This window comes from Chenopodium quinoa, unplaced genomic scaffold (genome assembly GCF_001683475.1).
Source record: "Chenopodium quinoa cultivar QQ74 unplaced genomic scaffold, ASM168347v1, whole genome shotgun sequence".
Lineage (NCBI taxonomy): Eukaryota > Viridiplantae > Streptophyta > Magnoliopsida > Caryophyllales > Amaranthaceae > Chenopodium > Chenopodium quinoa.
In genome coordinates, this window is record NW_018744835.1 from 781,713 (window position 1) to 794,682 (window position 12,970).

A 12,970-nucleotide genomic window follows, 5' to 3' on the forward strand; every position below is an offset into this window, starting at 1 on the left:
AACCCTGTTGGTCCAATTGACACCCCATTTTTTAACTTTAATTTGCATTATTTTTCCCGCCTGACACAAAGAAAGCAACAAACCCATCATTTTCATGCAAAATGCTGGACACATAATTACAAAAATACCCTTTGGAACTTTGCATTTGAATTTTGAAATGAAGGGTAAAATTGGTCATTTGAAATGACAGAAAGGCGGCAAAACATGTGCCCTTAAAAACTGGGGCCCTCCCCCACACCTTTAACTTCTCTTATTATTCACCTTTTCTTGTTGTTCTTCAGTTCTTCACTTTACAACCTTTCTTTCACTGCTCTTTCTCTCTCCTCAGCAATTTATTTCTCTCATTCTACCCAAAAAAAAGTATTGAAAAGAAAAGGTAATCAATTTTTTTGATGAAATATATTTTAATCTGTTCTTTGATTTAGTTTATGGGTTCAAATTTGTAGTGGAAATTTTGTGTTTCTGTCGATTTTTTTTCAAGTCGATATGACTTAATCACCCCAAATCACATAAAAGTCTCATTACGAAGTTAAAATATAGGAATGAAATTTTATACGAAGTATTTTTAGTTATTTAGTTTGGTTTTTTAGGTTCAATTCGTTCAAAATCATGGTAGATGTTTTGGTTTTAAATCATTTTGTTCAAGAAACAATTAAGTGACTCCAAATTATCGAGTTACCTCAAATTATATAAAAGTCGCATCTTTGCTAAGTTACTGGAATATGTAGGAATTTTAACTCCGAATTCAGCCAAACCTTGCATTGTACGGAGTATTTTTGGATATTGGTTGGGAATTATTTTTTGAATTTACTTAGTTGAATTCAGGGAATAGTGTGCTCAAGTTCCGAAAAGATCATCGGTTTTTTTCAATTCTGAAATGGGTTTTTGAATTTTATCCGATTGATTTCTTAGATCTGAGTAATACCTTGAAATTTGATGGCTATTTAAAGCAATTTCTATAAATTTGATATTGGGCATCCTGCAACTCAAAATAACACTACATAATTTGGTGGGTATGAGTTATTTCATTTTGTAAGAATATAAGCTCTTTCTATAATTCTAGTTTCATCATTTGTATCATTATGTCTTTATTGTAAATTCGATACTTTGTAAGAAATTATTGAATTAGTGATTTCCTTTCTGTGTGCTGGTGTTCCGTTTACTCGAAGGTGAATGTATTGTTGATTCCTTTACGAATCATCTAGTTTAAGGTGTGGTCTTGGTGTTTATGTCATTCATATGAATTTTTTTTCACTTGTGTAGATATGTTTGTTGTCAATTAAGTAATACATCCATTTTATGTTGTCATTAGACTGTTTTGGCATCTTTTGAGGCTGGTTGTTCCTGAATATAGAGCAACAGTTTTCGAAGAATTAGAATTTTGTAGCTTCGGTGAGTAGTTGATAAGTATAATGTGCGCGAATTACTGTTCTGCAAGAGCAGCACTCAGTACATAACTTGCCAAATCAGTGTCCACTAGTAGCATAATACTCCATATTACTTGAAAGCATTATCTTGCTTGATAGCAGAACATTTAGTGCCAGGACACCATACAATATACGAAGTATTGATTAGATAGTAATGTCGAGTTGGTTGCATTCCTTGTCATTTATCTTGCTTGTAAGTTTTGGAGATGTAAAAGATAATGCTAAAGCTAAGTTATATTGATGAATGTTTTATAAGTTTTATTTGCATTGAATCAGTGATCTGAACTTCTGATATTCATTGCAGTTGTGCTGTACGAGGGGATTAAAGCACAGAATTGGTTGCAATGGCAGAAAATCAGTCTCCTAACTTGCAGTTGGAAGATCTTTCACCTGAAAATAACGGCCTTTCTAAAGTTGATGGTAAGCATCTTACCTCATCTCCTTTTGTCCTGTGTAAAAGCACATTCTTGTTATCGTGGTTGTAGACTTATAGTTCTCTTCCTGCTCGGTTTAGTCTATCATAAACTTTTGAATGAGTCTGCTAGTGTATCTGGCTTCATCCTGAAGTGACTTTTGACATGCTTGGGTCTGATGTAGATAAAGAGTCCATTTTCCAAACTCCGGAACAAAAGCCTGGTTCACAGAAATACAACACCCCTAATTACACTTCAGAGACATTTCTAAGCTCAGTTAGTGGAAGTTCTGACATCTATACAAAAGAAAGTTCTGAAACAGCGTCTTCTCCATCATCATCGGATGCTGAGTCTGGTACATATGATTTGCCTAAAAAGAACTATTTACCCCAGCATGCCAATGGCGATGAAGCCCTTCAGCCTGAGGTTATTGATTTGGAGTTTGACACCAATGGTGTAGAAGAAAATCACCACATAGCCATCAAAGAAGGCAAAGAAGGTATGCTTAACGAGAAGGAAGTGCTCTATGAAGAATTGCTTGAAAAAGTGGCTAATTATGAGGTTGAGCTCAAGCTCACAAAGGAAAAGCTTGAATCTTCTCAAGAAGAGATTTCTAAGTTGAAATATGAGAATTTGACTTTGGTTGAAGAGCTAGGAGGGGCGATAGAAAAGATTCGGATTTCTGAGGTGAATGCAGAAGAAATGGAGAAAACATTCAGAATTGAACATGAAGAACATCGGAAACAGTTTCAAGTTCAGCTTGATTTGGCCAACCAAAGCATTGATATCTTACAAACTGAGCTGGTTTCGGAGAGAAGGCTGGTTTCTGAATTGCAAGAGACAATTGATAAGATCACTAATGAATTAGAAAATTATGTTTGTGAAGTTGAGGAGCTCAAAGTGGCCTTAAATGATGCCCAAAAGGATTTCTCTAAGGAGAGGTCACAGTTCCAATACAACATTACTTGTTTGAATGAGCAAAAGGATGCCTTAGAATCGAAAAACAAATTGTTGGAGGAGCAGATAAAGCAATACGAGGTTGAAATGATTGAAGCTGGAAAGTTACAAAGAAAGCACGAGAATCAGATCTGTTGATTGAAATCAAACAGTTGAGAGAAACCCTTGATGCTAGTAAACTCAAGTATGACATGTTAGTGGTAGAGAAGGATGAAGTGTTTGCCAAAGTGCAGGAACTAGTTGCTGAATTGAATGCTCGAGACACTAATATGCTACAAATGGAGGACCGGATCAGCAAATTAACTGCAGAACATTCGAAACTGATTGAAGAATCAGAAAAGACACAGAAGCTACTGGAGGAATTCAGGTTGAAGATAACAGATCAGGAGAAAGAGCTAGAGAAGCAAAGAGAACTAATCTATGATAGATCAGAGGAAAAACGAGAGGCAATACGACAGCTTTGTTTCTCATTGGAGTATTACAGGAATGAATATCATGAACTCTGCCAAGCTTTCAAGTACAAGCGTCCTGCTGTATTGGCTGCGTAAGGGAACTATTATGAACAATCTTCGTTCTAGTTTTATTGCTCATTAATTTTGTTAGTGTTGCTTATTTTGTTCAATCTATAACGTTGTTGTGGTGTAAGGCATGGTTTCGTGATTCAATTATAGTATAGCTAAACTTTCATTCACCATTAGGTTCTTGATTGACAGTCATGTATTATTATTGTGTTCTACAATTGCAAAAGGTGGTATCACATTGTTGTAGTTCTTGTATTTACCTACTTCCTAAAGTCATTGTTAAGATTTTTATAACCTACTTTGTGGTTTCTTAACCGGAGCCTTTGATAAGTAGAGTGCTGAATTTAAGGCATTTAAATTAAGGCTACGTTTCTTTATATCTAGACATTTTGATCCTTTGCTAGGAAATAGTTTTATATACTCTGTCTCTTCTTATGTGGAGTGCCAGAATCAATATAAGGTGTGCTAAAATTAATTTTCGTGAGACACCTAATGTTTTGAAAGCAAGATTATCCTAATCAAAGTATACGTTGTTTTCTATGAACTATAGAAATTTGAATTACCTTTCAACCCAATAAATCAGTACATGATATATGTTCCTTGTTTTGATTAGATTACTTGATCTTGATTAGGTCAAATTTTTATTCACCAAAGTTTGTTCATGCCATTTGCATTTTTCGTATGAGTTGTTTGATATTTTAATTCACTCAAGGGTGAAGAAATGAAATCAAGAAAAAGGGGTATTTTTGTATTTAGATGGGTTTGGCCTTCCTTATCCAAAGTGTTGCAATTAATCAAACACAAATGAAAAAGGCAAGTATTGTAATTAATCTAAAATGGAGGAAGAACGGAGTGAAGTTTAATTAGATTGAGTAAAGTAAACTAATTTTAACGTAGCATAATACGAGTCTCGTAAAGCAAAACTTAAACAAAATCAAACCAAATTCATCAAATTTAAGTTAATGGTGGATTGACAAGAAAAACCTCGTTTTCTTTTCAACCGTATTGTACTTGTTATAAGTATAAATTTAGATAAGTGTATCAGCTTATTTAGGAGGGCATACATGAGTGTTACATATAGTGTTTTTGCTATCAACTAGGAAAGTTCTATGCTCTCCCATAGTCCCATCAAAATCTTTCTAATAAATTCAACCTTTATATTTGATTGAAGTTGATTATAAAGGTACGTTAACTATAATTCCTAGTGTGATCGATTATTATAGCAGGTCCATTATACATATTACCCTTGATTTCACGGTAGAGGATGGGAATGGATTCTAAAGTCTAAAGACGGTATACTTTGCTATTCCTTATGTGTTTGGGATAGTGCCTTACAAATTATGGCCTTGTTTGGCAAATGGTTGTTGGTTGCTGGCTGTTTAACTTGACTTGTTTGACTGGCTGTTATTATTGGCTGTTCGTAGTGACTGTTTGACCATTTGTTGTTTGTAAATATGTTTGGTAAAATCAGCTGTTGGCTGTAACTATGCAAAATGATCTTAGAAGACATTGTTATGTGTTCTAATTCATTCATTATAAGTATTATTAATTACTAATTACTAGTTACTAATCTGTAATTAATTACTAATACAAAATACAAACTATTAATTATTAGAATTATTAATTATTAATTATTAATAAAGAAGTAATTTGTTTAATGAAAAAACAAAAGCCAAAACTAAAAAGCTAGTCTTACTAGCTTTTTATTTTTGGCGGAAAAGCCGGCTTTTCAGCTAGCTAAAAAGTCATTTATCAAACATGTATTTTGACTGTTTTACCAAAAAAAAAGCCAAAAGCCAGTCAAAAAGCTAGTCAAAAGCCATTTACCAAACAAGGCTTATATCATTGTTTAGAAAAGTATTGATTTTATATAATTAATACTTCATACTTTCTATATATGTTCTTTAAGTATCTTTTCATTCATGTTTATGCGGTCAAATTTAAATTTTTGACTACCTTTATGTCACCATATTACTTCCCCCGTTCTTTTTTATTTGACCCGCTTTGACTTTTGCACTATTCATTACCCCTTCTTTGACCGTCTTTTGTGACTAATATGTAAGGAAAAACATATTCATGTGGGATCTTTTTAAATTAATCTCAATTATTACTATCATAATATATTACTTTTATAATTTTACTTCTGGAGAATTAAAGTTATTGAACGTTAAACTTTACATTGGCAAACGTGATAAAAGAAACAAGTCAAATAAAAAAGAATGGAGGAAGTATTAGATTAGTTTTGATGTGTGCTTTCATATTTAACTAAAAATATTAATTGTAAGGAAAAAAAAAATCTACAATAAAGATTTTGAGGCATACTAAATACAAATAGGAAGAAACTAAAGGAAATAGAGGGAGTACTCCCTCAGGTTTTTTTTAATGTCTCATTCACACCGACACATTTGTCAACGTGAAACTTTGACCAATGAATCTTTAATTATCAATGCATATAAATTTTATAAAATAGATATTCAAAAAATTATATATTGAGATGATTTTAACAATTACTTGCATGGTTATATTTGATTTTACTGTATGTATAAAACGCTAACATTAGTCAAAGTGGTGTATGTTATAGTGAAAACATCAAATCGAGGTACTTAAAAAAACGGATGGAGCACTTTGTTTATGTATTATTATTAATTTATTATTGCTACTAAAACACACAAACTAAAATATTAAATCAAGCAATCTAATATAAGATAAGCGTTGAATTTATGTTTTGGAAAACATGCGAAAAGCTTCTTTAAATTTTGTTAATCAATAAATTATATATTATCCATGATTATACTTGTGCGTGTTTTTTAAATTCAAATTTTATTGGTCCGATCTAATCTATCTGATTCGATTCCCATCCTAGAATAATATGAAATTAGTAAGCTTATGAGTGTGAATTCATAATTGAACAAAATCAAAAGACCTAAAATAACTTTTGTAATCAATCATAAACAAACCTCTAATCCTAATCCTAAAAGCTAGGCCTTATTTATAATTCTTAGGTGAACCAAAATACAAAAACTGAACCATCATGTCATGAATACGACACCAATTTCGTCATCTAAGATTATGTAACCTTTTATTTTCTTCTTATCATTTCAGTAATGGTCTTTCCTTGCCCATTAAACAAGGCAGGCGAGAAAATACGCAGGCCAAGTAATGGGCTTTGGGCCCACTTTTTACTTACCCCTGGGGCCCACCAGTCTGGACCATAATCTCAGGCTATTCTCAGCAGTCAATGTAATTGGGGCCCACTATACTATGGCTGGGAGAAATTTCTAACAGTTGGCGCCACGTGGCATATGCTTTGTGGTTAAGGTGAGATTTAAATTCAACGACTATATTTTGTTGTTCTCACGTGGCAGTTTTTTCATGGGGTTGACTTGATTTAAAGTTACACCCTAAAAAGGGTTAAAAAGTAGGGGTGAGCATAGGTCGGATACTCATATCGTTAACACTATTGGTTCGAGTAGTCGATAACTAATAATACTAAAATGATATCCATTAATCGAATTGATAAGTTCGGGTACCCGGATTTTCGGATACCCAATATGATATTCAATAATAAAAAGTTAGACTTTATAACTTAGTTATTATGATATTATTCAACACTAATTAACAATAATATCACATGATTATGACCAAATTACTAATAATATTACTAATTATTTAAATTATGAAGTGATTATGAAGTATAAGTAAGAGTTTAGATTTTTGATAAATAGATTTAAGCAAGGAAAAAAAAAAATTGTTTATCGGATCGGATTGGGTAACCGTTAATTTTAAAATGATACCCAATAACCGTAACCGATAACAAATTATCGGATCGGGTACCCAAACCGTTATGGTTATCGGAATGGGTACCCTAATTTTCGATTCGATTACGATTCGAGTTTTCGATTTTTCGGATAATTTTGCTCAGCCCTAGTTAAAAGACTAATGAGAGTCAAGGTTTAAGTTCTTTCATACGACAAGTCTTGTATTGTCAAATGATATATCATATGGTGTTTGCATGTCTTGCTTGATTTCATAATTCTAGAACAACGTTTGGTGAGGCTTGAGTGGCAACGTTTAGGATAAGATATCAATTTGATGTAGGTGAAGTTGAATTCAGGGCCATCTCACTGATTTTGGGGGCCCTGTTCTAAAATAAAAAAATTAGCCCTTTAAGAATTTCAAAATTATACAAATTTTTAATTTTTAACGCAGTACTTACATTTAGGTAATATGCTTTATTTTTTACTAATCGAAGCGACAAGTAATACACATTATTTGTAATAGGCACGTCACCAACAATACTTGTGTCAAAAAAAATAAAAACCCAACGTTAACATTACTAGTATCATCAACATTATTATTTACACTGGGCACGTCACTAACAGGTTCAACCTTTAAACACACAAACATAAATAATTACACGTTTACTTACTTATTTCATGAAATTTAAAAAATAATACATACTCGTAGAGTCGTAGTATATTTAGAAGGAAAAAAAAATAAAAAAAAAACTAATTAAAATTGCTAAAACAAGAATATTACCTTACCGTAAATCAAACGAAGGATGAACTACTCAAGAACTTCCATGAAATTATCGAAATCACTCAAAGTCTTAAATCAACAATTCACAAAGCTATTTGAGTATATGACTATATGAAGGTTTGTATTTTATTCCTAATTAATTTTTGTTTATATGTCTATCTTTAGTGGAGAAATAGACATTTATTTTTTTCTAGTTTGTTTTAAATTTGGTAATTCTGAAAATTTAATTAGAATATTGATGGAAGAATATGGAAGGCTGAAAAAATTAAAATGGAAGTTTGAATAAGGGAGATGAAAATGTGCATAGGAATTGGAGAATTGCTAGGCTGTGAAAATAATGCATTAATGCTGACTTAATTGATTCCTAAAAATAAATGTAAAACTATAGAAAAATATCAGCTTTTTCTACTTACAGAAAAAAAAGGCAAACAAAAATTTAAAAAATTAAAATGGGGCCCTCTGTTCTGTGCAAGAGACCTTCTTGCACTCCTCTTTCTATGGCCTTGGTTGAACTTCTATGAGTTGTTTTATTCATCTGATTTTCAAGATAAAAAAATTAGTTTCAATAATTTCAATGATATTATCAAATGAAGTTGTTTTATTATTGATTGATTGAACCAAATGATCATATGATTTAGTTTTATCACTTGTATTAATTGACTCATTACAAAGTTGACAATGTCCAATTTGAAAATATAGGCCCGCCAATAACTATATGCGTAGATGTGTGTATGTATTCCTTCAATAGGAGCTTCATTTATGTACATTCTCTTATATTGATTATATTACTTTCTTTCTTATAAAAAAAAGTATTAGCAAGGCTTGACCTAATGTTAAAGCGTTTGATTGATCACATTGCAGTTTGAAGGTAGTCATTTTGTGATTGAATTTTGGGTGGGGTTTTTTTGGGATGATGTTTTGCTTATCCTATCCCATCACTCTCAACGAGTCTGACTTACAAAGTTAAATTGCATTGACAATTCTCCTTATTTTCAGTGAGTCTAACCAACAAATTGAATTTCATCAATGCGAAAGAGATGCTAATTCAGTTGTAATGAGTGCCCGTATTAGTCAATGTTACACTAAATAATCTATTGCAATACCTATTTTGGTTGACTTTAAGTCTTTTTATTTATTTATTTATTTATTTATTAAATTATTTCTATTATTAAAGATAATGATTACTATGTCTTTAGTGCTAGTTGTATAAAACATAGGCAAATTTGTTGTTGTCTCACTTCTTACAATCTGACATAGTCAGACAAGACCATATGTTTTCTCATTTTAAACAAAATGTTATTACAACTACAAAATTATTTTAGGAAATGGAAGCTTCCATTATTTTCATCTCCAACGATATACGAGTACTTTTTTAACGGTTCAGGATATTCCTGTATTTGCTTAGAATATTGACAACTAGGCATGATAGATTGATAATTAATTAAAGGATAAATTAGGACGTTACTATATTACCTTGGGAGTGAAGTTTGTGGAAGCATTGACTTTGAAATGTGTGTAAAATGCACCAAATTGAATTATAAATTGATGATTTCTCCTAGTTGGTATCAATGATTTTTTTGAAGATTTTATCTAAGGTTATTAGGTCTGTTCTATTTACTTGATTTTCATTTAGTTAAACTTAAATGTATTTAATGAACTTATCTTTACTTAGGGTGTATTCTACTCACCTGATTTTCACTTATCTGAACGTATTAAAACTTATATAAGTTGTAATTTGTAATTGGGAAACCCTTATCAGAACTTATTAAACCTGAACTGATTATCTGAACTTATAACACCTGAAATAAGTAAAAATAAGGTGAACAGAACAGACCATTAACTGAATTTACCTGAACTTATTAAAATTTATTTGAATTTAGGTAATCCGTATCAGAACTCATTTTCCCTAAACTAAACTTATCTTAACTTAACTAAACTTATTTGAACTTATTTTAACTTAATTGAACTTATTTGAACTTATTAGACCTCAAATAAGTCAAAATAAGGTGAACAGATAGGCCATTAGTTAGAATCTTATGATATACTGAGTTCAATAATCTATTGATAACCAATAGATATTTTTTGAATCGATGCTCTGTAATATTGCCTAAGGTTATTTAGTTATGAAATTTCAATGTTAACATCAAAATGAAACGATAGTAGTATTAATCTTGGAATTTATGACAAAATTATGCGACGTTTAATATAATATATGTCAAATAATTCTACTTTTACTTTTTAAATTTGACTTACGATTGAGTTGTATATACCATTTTCATTAAAATTAGAGTTGTATATATAAGTTCAAAAAATTGTAGATAATATAAGTTTAAATAATTTCTCATTCATATACAATATAAATTTAGATAGTATAAATTCATTTTAAGAAATTTGAAACATACCACCAACTATTGTTCACATTTTAGACAATACCACTTCAAGGTTTTTTTTTTATTTTTTTTACCACCTAGTTTTCTCAAAACCAAAAAAATCTCCTACCACTTTTGCCCAACTCCACTATATGACGTTACGGTGGGTCCCACTACCAATTGTACCTCTCTTTCCCTTTGATTCTCACCTATGTTCTTCTTTCTTCTTCCTCTTTGTCTAATTTTAAAATCAATTTGTGAATCAGTTAGGCGTTATTTAGGGTTTAAATTCGCTAATTTGTTCTTCAACCCAAACGACAATGCAAAAACGAGGGCATAAAGAGTTTTGTTTAATTAGGGTTTATAAAATCAATTTGGGGGGTTTTCAATTGAAATTAGGGTTTATAAATTAAATTTGGGGAGTTGATTCTAAGGTTAATTAGTTGCAAAATTGGTTAATTAGGAAGAAGAAAGGTGAAATTCGTAGGAAGGGAGAAGGAAAATTGGTAGTGGGACCCACCGTGATGTCATATAGGGGAATTGGGAAAAAGTGGTGGGAGTTTTTTTAGTTTTTGAGAAAACTAGGTAGTAATATACAATTTTTTTTTTTTTTTAAAAAAAAAAAAAAAAAAAAAAAAAAAAAAAAAAACTTAAGGTGGTATTGTCTAAAATGTGAACAATAATGATATTTTTCAAATTTTACATAATTTTAGGCTTAGTAAGTGCTAAAATGAATCAAACTGAGCCCAAATTCAAACAAGATAAGTTTATAAGATAAATTCTAACAAATGGAGTATTTCCTCTTCCCAACCATTAAAGGGGAGGGGTGGGGTAGGGTGGGGGAGATAACCGTCATCTTGATCCCTATGTCAAGATAACCATCATCTTAATCCATATATAGAGAGGGCTTTTAGAGGTCTTATTCCATTTATTCCTAATTAAATGCATCACTTTAATCTTGAAAGAAGATTTTTCTAACTTTATTTACCTTTTGGGTCTGTACTCTTCAGCTTATTATACTTGAATTTATTTGAATTGAGGTTATCTAAACTGAACTGAAATTATTTGAACTAAAGGGTGTATTCTATTCACTGATTAAGTTTTTACTTATCTGATCTTATTAAAACTTATTTGAGTTATTAAAACTTAGGGTGTGTTCAATTCACCTGATTTTCACTTAACTTAACTTATCTAAATTTATTAAACCTTATTAAACCTTATTATTTTAGTTGTAATTTATACTTGGGTAACCTTTAACAGAACTTATTTTTCCTGAATTGAACTTATCTTAACTTATTACACTTGAAATAAGTGACAATAAAGGTGTATTCTATTCACCTGATCTTACTTATTAAAACTTATTTTAGTTGTAATTTGAATTTGGGTTACCCTTATAATAATTTTTTTTTTAATTAAACTTATTAGACTCGAAATATGTGATAATAAGGTGAACAGAACATACTCTAACTAATTGAATTTATTAGATCTTATTAAACTTGTTTGAACTTATTATAACTTATTAGAAATTTCATCTTATTTTCACTTATTTAAGGTCCAATAAGTTTAGGTAAGCTTAGTTATTAAGTTTCTACAAGAAAAGTTAAGAAAAAAAAAGTTTTAATAAGGGTTACACAAGGTCAAATAACTTCAAATTATAACTAAAATAAGTTTCAATAAGGTCTAATAAATTTTGATAAGTTCAAATAAATAATAATAAATTCATATAAGTTTAGAGAAGGAGCAACTAGTTTTATTCAACGATAAGAGAAGAGTTTGAAGACATTACCCTCCTCATTCGATCATTCCTAATGCATTAGAAGAAAGGATATATTTCATACATAGAAAGTAATTACAAGTGATAATGTCCAGCTTATCGGTAACTAAATAATCAACATTAGCAATTTAGCATTCAAATCGGCTAGATCCTACTAGCTCCGTTCTGTAATAATCGAAACAGTTTGACTTTTGCACTATTCATATGCTTTTGAATATACTTTTCACCAATATACTCAAACCGTCTCATAATACAATGTCTCTTTTTCTTTTTGAGTAAAACAAAATACAATGCCTCTTTCTATTTAAAGGTTGTACTTTTTGACATTATTACCCTCTTTTTGATAAGTTGTCATCTTTTTTTCCCTTTTCTTTTTTTGTACTTATAAGAGTTATAACATCAATTTACAATACTTTCTCTCTCTATCTCTTCAGTTATTCCCGACTACTTTATCTTTCTCTCTGTCTTTCTCTAACCCCACACGCACATATGTACTTCTAATCATTAGTTTTAAGGAATTTACAACTTTCTTAATTCCCGCATAAAAACTCAAAGAAACATTGTATTATGAGACTAACGGTGTGTTTGGATTGAAGGAAATGGAGGGAACGGAAGGGAAAGAAAATGGAGAGGTGTGATATCTTTCATCTGGATAACAAATGAGGAAGGAAGGGAATTGGAGGGGAGAGAAATGGAGGGATTAAATTGTAGGAAAATGATCCCTCCAACAATGGAGAGATTTGGAAGGAAAACTCCCCATTTTTCCCTCCCCTTCTTTTCCTTTCTCTTTCTTTATCTAAACACACTGTGAGGGAGTGCTAGTATAAAAAATGGAGGGATAAAATTCTAGAAAAATGATCCCTCGAATTATTAAGAGATTTGGAAGGAAAACTCACTATTCTTGCCTCCCCTTCTTTTCCTTCCTCTTTCTTTATCCAAACACACTATGAGGGAGTGCTAATGTAAAAAA

At 31.0% G+C, this 12,970-nt stretch overlaps 1 pseudogene; it reads left to right on the forward strand.

The window, feature by feature from the left end:
* The first annotated feature begins 160 nt into the window (after positions 1–160).
* LOC110704438 lies at positions 161–3,712 on the forward strand (annotated as a pseudogene).
* The last annotated feature ends 9,258 nt before the right edge of the window (positions 3,713–12,970 follow it).